Source organism: Saccopteryx leptura, chromosome 3 (assembly GCF_036850995.1).
Source record: "Saccopteryx leptura isolate mSacLep1 chromosome 3, mSacLep1_pri_phased_curated, whole genome shotgun sequence".
Taxonomy (NCBI): Eukaryota; Metazoa; Chordata; class Mammalia; order Chiroptera; family Emballonuridae; genus Saccopteryx; species Saccopteryx leptura.
Window position 1 is genome coordinate 294,831,251 of NC_089505.1, and position 11,727 is coordinate 294,842,977.

At 42.4% G+C, this 11,727-nt stretch overlaps 1 protein-coding gene across 4 annotated transcripts in view; it reads right to left on the reverse strand.

The window, feature by feature from the left end:
- RALYL (RALY RNA binding protein like) overlaps positions 1–7,719 on the reverse strand; it is a 618,546-nt gene extending 610,827 nt beyond the window's left edge. For 2 of the 4 annotated variants that reach the window (XM_066372428.1, XM_066372426.1), the window contains exons 1-2: positions 7,552–7,640; positions 6,707–6,801 (exon numbers count right to left, since the gene is read on the reverse strand). The gene's annotated coding sequence lies outside the window, so the exon portion shown is untranslated. Of the gene's footprint in view, positions 1–6,423; positions 6,448–6,706; positions 6,802–7,551 lie in introns of those variants that run through there. The other 2 variants (XM_066372430.1, XM_066372427.1) reach the window with 2 other exon arrangements.
- Positions 7,720–11,727: the final 4,008 nt, after the last annotated feature.

Sequence of the window (11,727 nt, forward strand, 5' to 3'; positions counted from 1 at the left end):
AAATGTCACCATGAGATGGCAAACTCCCCGCAGGCAGGGTCCTTATTTGTGGTACTTCCCTCTGAATCCCCAGTGCCCAGCCAGGGCGGAACAACTGCCAATGCACGGGTGGCATGTCCCTCCTCTCTAATGGATGACTGCTTTTGCAATTATTGATCACACCGGCCTTCTTAGAACATTCTGAAACTCGCTCCTGAAAATGAAATTCAGTGGCTAGCCTCTTGTTTCCCTTTCTGTCTTTAACCACCTCCTTGGACCTCCACTCAGAAAAATGTTGGTGTTCTCCAAACTTTTGCGTTCAGGTGATTTACACCCTCCTACAGTTTAATGCGGATGACCTTGTGCTATCTTTGGAGCTTTCAGACTGTTTTTCTATTCCACATCTACACTTCAAGTGCACATCAATCATTCATCCAGGAGGTAAGGTCGTGTGCAAAGGTGACCCATTCCCCCCTGCACCCCCTAACCAAATAGGCTTTCCTCCGGGTATGTTTATTTCCTCATGGTGTGTTTCATGCTAATAGTTTTCAAAAGACCCGTGTTCCAAATTCAAAGGCAGCCTGTAGTAGTCCCTTGCCCTAGACTCCACATCCGCTGATTTAGGGACTTGTAGATTTTCATCGGTGAAGTCCATTGCATCCTGTTCATTCCCACTGCCTCCACTCTGGGTCATGTTTCCCCCTCTTTCTTGAAAAAAAAAAAGTCTCTTTTTCAAGTTCCAAGGAAACTATTCAATAACGGGATATGTTTTTATGCATCTCAAAGGGTCATTAGAAACAGCGTCCTGAAATAAAACCTTGCTGTTACCTCTGTTTCATCTCACTAATAAACAGGTAAAAATAAGCTTGAGAAATGTCACCCCCAAATATGTGTCCTCGCAAAGTCCTGAAATGGAGATGATGATGGCAGGGAGATGCTGGGAGACAGAAGAGACATCTCTACTTATAGACTGGCGGCAAGGTGAAAGAATTGGCTGTTCCCTTTTCCTTACGCAAAAGACTGTTTCCACGTCGACTGCAAAAACATCCAGAGTAGAGATTACACTCTGTACATATTAAACATTTGCTGAGTGCTGTCCCAGGGGTCTTCGCAAAGCCTCTGCAGACACAGGTCCATCTCTTCCTCCAACCACAATGCACTGATGGTCCCTCACAAAGTTCCACATGTTGGGCTCTCTTCAGAAAGTCCTAGAATCCTGGAGAGATGTGTGATGATGGGATGGTTACTGGAGACCCTTTCAGGACTAGCAAGAGTCTCTGTATAACGGGTGTCATTTCTGTTAATTCTGGTCACAGTGCTCCCTAATGAAAATCTGCCAAAATACAGCCATTTTAAATAATGGACCAAGATTAAATACATAATAGTTATTGTATATTAAGAGAAAAAACAAGCAAACAAACAAAAATGTCCTCTCCACAAATGCAATATGACTCTACATGATGAGGGGCTTGAAGTCAATTCTAATAGTCCTGTCACTTGTCCCTTGACCTCCTGTGCAGCCAGGGGTGAGTTATATCTCTCTCTCAAGACACAGTTCCCTCAAAAATATAAAATAATGATGAGAGTACCTACTCACCAAGGGAAGGACGAACGGAAGTGTGTTTACATGGCTTCTCTTCACATCAGACTTCATGAGAAAATAGCCTTCCCTGACCCCAGCCTGCTAACAATCTCCAAGCAGACTCAAACTATGTTGCTCCTGTGAGAATTCAGCATATGGCTATCACAATGTGTATAAATGTTTTCTCCAGACACATGGATTTTGAATGAATGTAATTAATATTGGCTGTCAAAGTTTAGACAAAATAGTCTAAGAAAAGTATTATTCTAAGCCAGGGGTTCCCAAACTTTTTACACAGGGGGCCAGGTCACCGTCCCTCAGACCGTTGGAGGGCCGCGACATACAGTGCTCCTCTCACTGACCACCAATGAAAGAGGTGTCCCTTCCGGAAGTGCAGCAGGGGCTGGATAAATGGCCTCAGGGGGCCACATGCAGCCTGCGGGCCGTAGTTTGGGGATGCCTGTGAGGCTATTAATTGATGAGCTAAATGTAATTTTATGAAATGGGCTTATACAAATAAAATCTCTATTGCAGGTGCTTAGTGATGAAATTCATCACACATGCCAGAGAACAGGACAGGGTCCCCATGCACCTACTATAATTCTGTCTCCTGTAACATTTACACGTGGACCATGGAAGCAATCTCTCAACCTTGTCCCCACTAAGGAGTCTCCAAGGACAGACAGTCTGGAGGACATCCATCCTAAACACAAACTCAGGGTCTCCACCTGCCCTCTCTGTGGCTAGAAACATGTAGAGAAAACTAAATCAATACTTCCATATTTTCCAGTATTCAATCCCAGAATAACAGCAAGATAAAGCAAAACAAAGGAAAAAAAAACTTTAAAATTATGAAAGAACTGGAAAAATACAAAATCAATTTTGCATCATGTCCATTTGCCAATTAACAAAATTCCAACAAAACAAATGGGCAACAACAGGAAATAAATTCCTCAATATTTCCTTTAAACTCAAAAAGCTATGAGAATAGGCAAAACTATCAAAATTTAGTAATAGGTGGGTTCCATATATGTATTCTTCAGGTCAATATTTAATATAGAAATAGTAATGGCAATACAATATTTACATAACAGATGACTTGCTAAATGTGTAACAGGTTTATTACATTCAGGAATTACCTATTACTTAAATTTTACATAATAACATTGTCTTCAAAGTCATAATTTAGGAAAAATAATTGTCCTCCCTGTCATTAATGTGAATGGTTATGTTGCCACTGTTATGTTGCTACTGTCAATTACTAATAAAAAATTTATTTCATTTAAAAAATACTACTACACGATAAAAAATGGGATTTTAAAAACATTTGTGAAAGTCACTAGAAGTAGCAATAATAATAATTATAATCAATAAGAAAATAATAACAATAATATTAAATCAATGAAGATTTTTTTTGAAATCAGTTCTTGATTACTTTCCAGAGCTCCATAAGTGGTTTAAAAAATAAAATACATTAATACCTCAGCTTTTTTATACACAAAATAGAGTTTTCTTTATTGGCAATGTGATAAAAGAAATGAAGATATAACTGGTTGTTTTTTTGGTTTTTGAGTCACAGCTTATCACCATTTAAAAACAGAAGTTTTCAAAAGTCAGGGAAGAGAAGAATAAATTAATTAAATTGTAATTAAAAACAACTTCTTCAATTTCCTTTTGATCATGCAAACATTTCTAAATATCCACTTTACTTCTACTTTCCCTGTTGACTTTCATCTGTTTTGATGTACAATGTAATTAGTTGCTTAGAATATCAGTAAGCAGTAAACAAAGCACGCCTGGGTCTGACTCCAGTAGAATGCTTTCTAAACTCTAACAGTCATGGGAGCTGCTTCACTTCCTTCTTACTAGCGGCTTCAAAATTGACTCTCTCACTTAAGGAAAACTTATCCATGTATACAGCACATAATTCTTTCAACTAGGAAAATATGTATTTTGGTAAATAAAATATATGTGCATTGTTTTTTCTATCCTATTATTTTTATATTCTAAAGTGCCATTTGTTTGCTTAAATTATACTAGTTCATTTAACCATTTGCTTTTCATAAAAATTAGAGAAAATAACCCATCTTTTAAAAAATGCAGTTTATCTCTGGCACTTACACATGAGTGCCTCTATAAAAGTGTGTTTCAAACTTCTCTCCCTTTCTCGCTGTAACAGCAGCACAGACTGCTTCCTGAACAGCGAGAAAAATCACTGTGCCACTTGCTTTCTATAACCATGTAAGACCGAATACAAGAAATAATTAAATGTTTACTTTTAATAATATAAATTTCTTCATTCAAAAATTATTGGACAGACCACACACTCAAGATGAGATACTGGGTAGGGTTTGCTTTCTCTATAATGTTCAAGACTAAGACAGAAGCTGCAGAATTAATTCAGGAATCCAGGGTTTTTAAAAATTTCTAAATTTTACCATCCCATAAAAGTTCTTAGAGCTTTTCTATAGTACCAGGAAATTTAAAAGGCTGTTTTAAGTTTCTGATGATTTCTTTATCGAAATTCAGATATTAAAATTCTTGAGATTAGTCACTGGTCCAATAGCCAATTTAACTTATGTCTTCTTTCCCTCATCCCCACCTTCCTCTCTCTCTGAAAAATATATGTATATATATATATTTTTTCTATTTCTGTAAGCAACTAAAAACGATTTGCACAACTAAGTTGTTCAGAATCATTGGATGGGTTGCTTCCTGAATGAAAGAACATTATCATTTCCATGACAAACCAGTAGACGGTGCTAACCACAGGGTACCACACTCAAAAGATTTTTAAACCAAAAAACTCACAGAATAGGTAACCAGTTTAAAGAGTTATAGAATTACTAATATGACCTACAGAGGAGGAAATTTCAAAAATGTGACTGTAGCAGAAATGTAACATAAGCATACAATATAACTAATGGTGAATGTTAAATGAAAACCCAAGATGACCACAGGTTCTTACTATGATCTTTACTTACAGAATTCAAAGCACAAGCACATACGTGGCTCCCACATTAAAATCTTCTTCAGCCCATTGTGGTTCAATCTCATTTGGTTATATGATTAAGCACAGCTCCAATTCTGCCCTAATTGTAAGACAGGTTGCTACTTTAGGCAACAATTGGTCCTCAATGAAAAGTCTGGTTTGATTGTTCAGATTGTTTCTCACTCACTCACTCTGCCTCTTTTCAAAGAACTAAATGTTTCATGCGGCATGCAACCTGCAAAGAAATATTGTACATATGCATTATCCTGCATTTTTACTTAGCATGATTATGAGAAAAAATGATTTACAAAACCCAGAATGTTGTGAATGTTTTTTTTAATGTTTGTTAGTTGTTCAAACCATGTGAAAGGCTGCATTTTAATAATGTGCTCATTACAAACACACACAAACCACAATTTAAAGTTTAATGAACATAGTATCTGAGTTAAATTTTAGAACTACATTCTTCAGATACCAAGTCTGGTAGTCTACAGACAGGACATAACCCATCTTCCTTATATAAATGCAATGGGACATTCTTAACAGAGAAAAGATACCCTGACTACAAAAATAACTCACACTGAAACTTCCAAAGACCTCTGATGAGACACGGTGAATTATAGATAGATAGATAGATAGATAATTAGATAGATAGATATCTGTCTGTCTAGATACTACAATACATTTTATTCTTCTACAGATACATGATCATTTGTATTCCTAATTCTATTACCACCAAAAGAAATACAGGCATAAAACTTCTCATTCCACACACTGAGGTTACAGACTTAGAAGAATATTTGTTTGAAAAAGCCACAGTTTGTTATTAACCCCTTTGTTATGGCCCTTTCTGTGTGAAGGAATTAGTTTTTATATTTATAGCTTAACAGAGAAGAAAACTAAGTCTGAGAGATAAAAAGATTTGCTTTACACTCATTTTAACAGAATACAAATTAATTCAAATGATGCATTTAAGGCTGAACTTCTCATTTAGGAAAATACGATAGGAAATCAAAGCTGCAAAATCAAATAATTTAAATAACAGTTCCCCTCCAGATTTTAAAATGTAAAATAAGACACAAAATTTATTTGAATATCAAGTTTTCCAGCAGATTCTGTTACTGAGTTAAGTACAACAAAAGACTTTTTATTACCAACCGGTCAACTCCCAAAAGTAGTGCTGCATTATACTGGAAACATGTAACAGAACAATATGAACTATCACAAACTCCATAGAGTGCATTTACCACAGATCATTGTAATGCTACCAACACACAAAATCAACACCATCATCAACCCCTATCTGCCCTGTGCGGGGTTCTCAGGGGAAAACCTTTGCAACCGCTATGAAGTGTTTCTAAAGAGGGTACACACTGTTTCTTTACAACCCAAATATAAGGCAATTGTCCCTTCGGGAAGTATTCTCATTACTACAAACTAACTGTTTCATCCTCATTATGATTCCCAACTGCTCATCATTGAAAGTAACTGTTTCCCCATTCCCCGGAAGATGCCAGCAAGCCCTCAAAACCCAGCAGTACACCGGAAAAAGAAAGGATGCAAAGACAACAGACTAAGACAGCAACACCCTTCGGAACCAACAACCAGGCTGGGAAAGACCTACTGCGTTGTTTAATCCGAGCAAAGAGGAGGAGCGCGAGTTGAGCGCGCAGAGGGTGGTGCCATCCTCCGAGATTTGGAAGGGTCCCCAACGCCCGGCCCGCGTGGACAGCGGCCAGCCCCTGGGGAGGAGGCTTCCCTGCTGTTCCCTCCCGTCTCTCCCGCGCTCCGAGGGGTCGCCCGCTGGCCCGTGCAGCGTCCTCTCCGCCCTCGCCCCTTGGGCTCTGCAAATGGCCCTCGGAGAACTTACAGGGCCCAGGGGATGCTGTGTCCCCGGCCGCCACCCGCTTGCGGCGCAGACGCCGCCCGGCCACCGCCGAGACGACCTGGGCGCAGCCGAAGAGGGACTGTATTTTGCGCACATCCAAAAAAGGATCGAAGACAGAGGACTTTCCCCAGCGCCCCGCAAGGCTGTGCCCCCCGCGGGCGTGCGCACACGTACACACACACTCACACACACACACACACGCGTCCTCTCCAGGACCAGCGTTGCCATTGCAAACCCGGGAAACGCCTCCAAGGGGACCAAGTACCTGCTCTCTGCGAGCTGCTCAGCTGTTCACTTCATCCTCCGTTGACAAGGAAACCAAACCGCACTTCATTTTTTTTTTTCCAGAAAAACCTTCCACTGCCATCATTTGAAAATTGATTTAAGGGGAGGGGAGAGGGAGGAAGAAGGGATAATATAGATATAGATATCAGGATATCTATCATAAAATTATCTCGGATTTTTAAAAAAGTCAAATGTGCAAAAGTCATCGTTAATTTAAAGGAGGAAAAAAGTATTTGCTTAAAAATAATACCAGTAACCAGCTGCAAGAAAAGTTTCACGTTACCAATGTATCAAAAACAGGAGGAGAAAAAAAAAAACGAATTTGTTCTCACCGGCTCCAAAAAGGGCACCAAGAAAATGGAAAATAAATGTTTTTGCTCAGTGGTTTGTACCAGTATTGCAAAACCACAAACTTGTAAACACTGCGTACAATCCCACCTATCCAAAAATCTTATCAGAAAAAGAATCTGCCAAAAAAGAGGTAGAAACATGCTTTTTTTAAATTTTATTTTACAAAGGAGAAAAAATAGGCACCACACTCCACATCGTTTTTTCCATAAAACCAGTTGCACATCCTGCCGGAGTCGCTCCCGCGGGCACGGGCGTCCGGACTCCCGGACACAGCGCCTCATCTACAGAACCACTGCATGCTACAAAAACTTGGATTCAGAAAAAGGCTCAAAACCTTGCTCTTCCAGCTTCACTAAATATAAACAATCATCAAAGAAGTGGGGGGAAAAAAGAAGAAAAAAACAAAAACAAAAACAAAAAAGGACAAAAAAAAAAAAAAGAATAGGACAAGAATGCCACTGAGAAGGTACTCACCGAGCGGGAGTAAAATGTTGGAATAAAAATGAGATTTGGTACAAAATACAGTATGGCGGTGGGAGAAGGAATGAAGCGCGTTTTTCTCTCGGTCTCGACCTCGGGCACTGACACGTGACAGGAGCCAGGCTGCCTCGCAGGCGGGGAGGACCAGGCTGTCGGGGCGCCCACGGAGCCGCTCGGCGGCCGGCGAGGCTGGCTGGGCGCTGGGCGCTGCGCGCAGACTAGCAGGGGCCCCGCGGGGCCGAGCGCACGCGCGCGCACACGCACGCGGGCGGGGCGCACACGCACGCGGGCGGGAGGGCAGCGCCGCGAGCGGAGCCGCGCGGGCCGCCCGAAGCGCAGCAGCCACCGCCCCCTCTGTGCTGTAGCCGCCGTCGCCGCCGCTAGCGCCGCCGCCTGGATGCGGAACGCGTATGCGGCCCGCGCACGGTGCTGCCCACCCGCCGGAGAGGCGGGAGCAACTTGCTGCTTCCCGCGAACTTGTGCAGCTGCCACTTCTTCCTTGTGTGTGCAGCCCTTTTCCGTCTCAAGGTAGTTCCTGGGGAGACCGCCCAACCCAGGTCTTCCCGAAGTTTCGCTGTCCACTTCCTCCTGGCTTTCCTGGTCCCTTCCCTCCCCAGCTGCCTCAGGCGCTCCCTTCGCGCTTCCCGGTCGCGGAGCTCGTGGAACCTGGCTCGGAGCAACACTGGGGGCGTTGTCACGGGCAAAAGCCACCGTCAGACTTGGTCGCCATCAGAGTGCGCGGCATCGTGTTGCGCGTCCGCAGAGGAACGTCTGCTGTTGGCGAGACACTGTAGCCTCCCCTGTAGGACCCCGTCCGGGTTCCCTCCGTGCGCTGCAAAGCCGGGGGTGGGGCGTAAATCCCTTCCTGCGTGGACCAGGCATTGTTCGCTTGGTCTGCGCGCGCGCCTGCCGGCTCCCAAGCTGCTCTGGAAGGCTCCGTGGCAAAAGCTCCTGCCTGACTCCTGCTCAAGTTGTGGGCTGGGGTTGGAAGTCAAGGGACAGGGGCCGGGGAAACAAGTGAGTTCATTGTGTGAGTCCACAGGCGGGGAGCGGCACTTGGCGGTCGCGAGGGGGAGACGTGCACTAGGAGTGGGGCGCAGAGCCCAGTGGCTGAGCTGTCGTTCTGGAAGCGAGGTGATGGGATTCTCCAGCTGGCATCTGACTGAAGATGCCAGTCGCCTGAACAAAAAGATTCCATCAGGCAATCGCTGGATGCCTTGGGATTCTTCTACTGTCTATTCAAGAATCAGCTTTCTGGGCTCCAGAACTTACCTATTTTTCTTCATTTTTGTGCAATAACAACATCACTACCATTTCCCTGTGTAGCTTTGAATCAGGGTTGTATGGAATTAATTGACATCTCTGTGTTTAAGAATGAGACTAGCACAGCTTTGCAGTTCCTAGATTGGTATCTCCTTGTTCCTAATGTTGACATTTAAGATAAAATTCCTCCCAGAGATGCCCTACCCTGGGCAATTCTGAAAATTAAATATGCAGCCACTGTAGAGAGCTACTACAGCAAATAGGTTACCCAAACATTCTGGCCAGAATTCACTGACCAAACAAAGCATTAATCCATAATTTAAATAAAAGAGCTTTTAAAAGAACCATCAAAATATCATTAAATATTTATTTTGGTGAGTTGCCAGCTTTACAACAACTCACTGTTCACACTTTAGAGTGAGGGTTGCCGATAAGAACTACTGTGTGAGAAAGACGAATACATCGAAGTGGATAAGGTAACTTCCGAATCAACGCTGAACTTTATCTGGAAATCACAGCATTTTAAACTGTATAATATAGATCAAATGTGCTTTTCACTGGAAAAGCACACTTGAGTCTCATTTTTTAAGAAATATGATCTCTTCAAATGCTTTTTTCTTTTCTGAGTGATGAGCTTTGTCTACGATTAAACCTTAGTTTGCTAAATTTTCCAAATGTTTCTTTCCATGTCAAAAATAATCCGATTCTAGTCATTTCAAGAAGAAAATAGTATTTTCTACATATTGTTTTCCATTACAAATCACAGTAGTATTCCAATGTGAGCAAGTTCACTTTAAAAATGAGTTTTGAAGCTTTGAGCTAGGCTGGGCAGCGCCCAGGTTTTAGGGAGTTATTCAAGAAGAACTTTGAAAAACAAGCTGTTTAGAATTGCTCTGCAGTAGTGGCCCTCAGCCATCTCGGTGATTGTCAGGCTTTTATTATTCAATGAAACGACTCCCCTTTTTGTTAGATGCAGTTCTGCTGAGGAAAAGGCAGGACGTCAATATTCTTCCTGCACTTTGCCATCTACTTATATAATTACAGCACAGTGCCCACAATATCTAATTAATTTGTTTCCAATGTGCCATTCTGGCCCTTTAGGCTGTGTGGTGGTGGCCACTTCAAACTAGAAGTAAACAAAGTCAGATTAAGGGAGTGAGTATGTACTGAGCACAGCCTCTCATTTAGCTCTTGTTTCTGCTCTGTAACAATGTGTTGTTATACTTATTTTACAGATTAGGAAAATAAAGTCAGAGTTGAAACAACTGGCCAAGGATTCCACTGTTAGTACATTGGAGATGGATTGGACCCGATTTTATCTGGTTTTACAGCTAGAAAAAAATATCTCAAAATTCATGGAAGATCCTCAGTATTTTCTTTTTTTTTTTTTTTTTTTTTTTACTTTTTCTCAAAGCTGGAAACGGGGAGAGACAGTCAGACAGACTCCCGCATGTGCCGGACCGGGATCCACCCAGCACGCCCACCAGGGGCTACGCTCTGCCCACCAGGGGGCGATGCTCTGCCCCTCCGGGGCTTCTCTCTGCCGCGACCAGAGCCACTCTAGCGCCTGGGGCAGAGGCCAAGGAGCCATCCCCAGCGCCCGGGCCATCTTTGCTCCAATGGAGCCTTGGCTGCGGGAGGGGAAGAGAGAGACAGAGAGGAAGGAGGGGGGGTGGAAAGCAAATGGGCGTTCTCCTATGTGCCCTGGCCGGGAATTGAACCCGGGTCCCCCGCACGCCAGGCCGATGCTCTACCGCTGAGCCAACTGGCCAGGGCATCAGTATTTTCAAATACTGCTACTAACGCCAATTAGCAAATTCACATTACTCCAATAGGTAGGTCTGAAATAAATTTGTGGGAATTGATAATGGCTATATTATTCACCACAAATAATAGTAGCAATACACATTTCTACTTACTTTTTTTTTTTTACTTCATAAAATAAAGAGAGAAGAAGATAAGCCTTCAAAAGTATAGATGAAGAGGCTCATTTTTTTCCTTTAGTAAAAATCTGTACCAAAGATGTGGTGACCACATTCTTTGGGAGTTAACCACAGAAACTTTATATTTTATTTTAAATTTTAAAATTTATTTTATTGATTTTAGAAAGAGACAAAGAGAGAATGAGAGAGAGAGAGAAAAAGAAAGACAGAATCAAATTTTTGTTCCACTTATCCATGAATTCATTGGTTGATTCTTGTATGTGCCCTGACTGGGGATCAGACCTGCAACCTTGGCATATCTGGACAATATTCTAACCAACTGAGCTACCTGGCTAGGGCCCACAGGTAGTTGTTTTAAAACAAAGTTCCGTGAACTTTTGGCGGTCATTCTGAAGTAAGCCAGCGAGAAGTCATCATTGAGAAGTATATTGATTTAAGATAAGTTAATAATGCTGATTGAGGAAAAATCTATGTTGGAATGTGTGCTACATAATCACAATATTTTTCCACTAGAAAATATTTAGGATACATGAGTTATATCTGCCTATACATATATATATTTTATATATGAATACATACCTGGAAGTCATGTGTTAGAATATCCTGGGTCAAATGTATGCTTTTATTTATTTATTTATTTATTTATTTTATTTTATTTTTTATTTTTCTGAAGCTGGTAACGGGGAGAGACAGTCAGACAGACTCCCGCATGCGCCCGACCAGGATCCACCCAGCACGCCCAGTCGCTCTGTTGCGACCAGAGCCACTCTAGTGCCTGGGGCAGAGGCCAAGGAGCCATCCCTAGCGCCCGGGCCATCTTTGCTTCAATGGAGCCTCGCTGCCGGAGGGGAAGAGAGAGACAGAGAGGAAGGAAAGGGGGAGGGGTGGAGAAGCAGATGGGCGCTTCTCCTGTGTGCCCCGGCCGGGAATCGAACCCGGGACTTCTGCACGCCAGAGCCAACCG